Below are 2,667 nucleotides of genomic sequence, written 5' to 3' on the forward strand. Positions count from 1 at the left end.
TGGAAGTCACTTTTAAGTGGACCAAAGTAAATGGTCAACTTACCTTGAAACTCTAGAAGAAGGTTGTCTGGCTTCATGCAAAACTAGACCAAGATATGAAGAGAAAATTAAGAACTATATTAAGTTAAGCTACTGAGAAGAAAGAAAATCAAGGGGAAAATCAAGGGATGCTATTTTAAAGGTAGGACTTAGAAAATAGATTGAAAATCTTAGCTTTAGGGGAAAAGAGAGATGCTATTTCATAAATATTCTGTGTCTAAAATTGGGCAGTAAAATGCATGCTCATTTATTTCTAACCCAGCTTTTATACTGTCTTGAATCATTTATCTCCATATTTCATCTCCTAGAGGAAGAGAAATTTCTTTCTTATGAGTATACAGTCAAATTGTCTTCTCTTTAGAATTATCAAAAAGGATGGAACATTCTGCAGAATGTTATACTAACATTCTTCAGTTAGTATAAATGTCTAAATATCCATTTAAAACTTTATGATAGCTTTCAAAAAGGGCCACAAAATCTTCTCCCATCCCTATATGCACATCATCCCCTCACAATGTGCTTTTGCAGCTTATTCCATCAAGAGGTAGAGAATATTTGCTCACACTTTGAATATGAGCTCTCCTTGTCAGTTCCTTAGACTAACAGAAGTGACGGTTTGTGACTTCCAAGTGTAGATCTCAAACAAACTTTTTGGCGTTTGCTCCAGCCCTCTGGGAGTATTGCATTAAAACTGACATGTGAAGAAAAAGACCAGACTCTGGAGCACAAGAAACCATTTGATCAAGCTGTCCTGGCTGAAGCCCTCCGGAACAACCTGCCAACACCCAGTCAACACCCACCAGATATGTGAGTGAGTCCATCTCAGACCATCTAACCCCATTCAGGTTGCCAGTTAATAGTCATCCCATTAGTGACTCCAGGTGAAACCATAGCCATCCCGTTGTGCCCAGACCAAATTGTTTACCAACAAAATTGTGAAAAACATAAGTCTTTATTATATTATGCCACTAAATTTTGGAGTAGTTTGCTATGTAGCAATAGATAACTGATACACAACTAGTACTGGAAGCAGGGTGCTGCAGCAAAACTTAGAACATTTAGCATTGATTTTGTTAGATAATCCCTACCTCCCCACCTTATATTCAGTTGAAGCATTTTACAGTGGTTTGCCATTACAGTGTTCATTCAGATAATGATTTCCTACTAGGAATTACAAACTTTAAACATTTTTTTAAACCTAAAAATAATTTAAAACAAATTAAGAGGGTCTGTTAATTCCTACATCATTTTTACTAATCATTTTGGTGTTTTTCCTTTTAATTATTGGGCAAGGGAAGTACTTAAGTATGGAAGATTATTGCTGTAGTCTGAATGAAATAAAAGTTTATCAGTGCGAGGCAAATATAACTCATTTAAATATAAAGCTTATGTTGGATATATGGTTAGTGAGGCATTTTGGGTTTTTCTTTCTTTTTTTTTTTTTATTTTACTTTAAGTTCTGGGATACATATGCAGAACATGCAGGTTTGTTACATAGGTATACATGTGCCATGGTGGTTTGCTGCACCTATAGACCCATCCCCTAAGTTCCCTCCTCTTGCCCCCTAGACCCCAACAGGCCCTGGTGTGTGCTATTCCCCTCCCGGTATCCATGTGTTATCATTGTTCAACTCTCACTTATAAGTGAGAACATCAGGTGTTTGGTTTTCTGTTCCTGTGTTACTTTGCTGAGGATGATGGCTTCCAGCTTCATCTATGTACCAGCAAAGGACATAATCTCCTTCCCTTTTATGGCTGCATAGTATTCCATGACATATATGTACCACATTTTCTTTTTTTTTTTTTTTTTTTTTTTTTTTTTGAGACGGAGTCTCGCTCTGTCGCCCAGGCTGGAGTGCAGTGGCCGGATCTCAGCTCACTGCAAGCTCCGCCTCCCGGGTTCCCGCCATTCTCCTGCCTCAGCCTCCCGAGTAGCTGGGACTACAGGCGCCGCCACCTCGCCCGGCTAGTTTTTTGTATTTTTTAGTAGAGACGGGGTTTCACCGTGTTAGCCAGGATGGTCTCGATCTCCTGACCTCGTGATCCGCCCGCCTCGGCCTCCCAAAGTGCTGGGATTACAGGCTTGAGCCACCGCGCCCGGCCACATTTTCTTTATCCAGTCCATCATTGATGGGCATTTGGGTTGGTTCCATGACTTTGCTATGGTAAATAGTGCAGCAATAAACATACATGTACATGTGTCTTTATAGTAGAATGATTTACATTCCTTTGAGTATATACCTAGTAATGGGATTGCTGGGTCAAATGGTATTTCTGGCTCTAGATCCTTGAGGAATCTCCATACTGTCTTCCACAATGGTTGAACTAATTTACATTTCCACCAACAGTATAAAAACATTCCTATTTCCCAGAGCCTCACCAGCATCTATTGTTTGACTTTTTAATAATTGCCCTTCTGACTGGCGTGAGATGGTATCTCATTGTGGTTTTGATTTGCACTTCTCTAATGACCAGTGATGTTGAGTTTTTTTTTCATATGTTGGTTAGCCATGTAATTTTTAATTTTTTTTGAGACAGAGTCTCACTCTGTCATGCAGACTGGAATGCAGTGGCGCAATCTTGGCTCACTGCAACCTCCACCTCCCAGGTTCAAGCGGTTCTTCTGCC

This window comes from Chlorocebus sabaeus, chromosome 21 (genome assembly GCF_047675955.1).
Source record: "Chlorocebus sabaeus isolate Y175 chromosome 21, mChlSab1.0.hap1, whole genome shotgun sequence".
In the NCBI taxonomy this organism is placed as follows: Eukaryota; Metazoa; Chordata; class Mammalia; order Primates; family Cercopithecidae; genus Chlorocebus; species Chlorocebus sabaeus.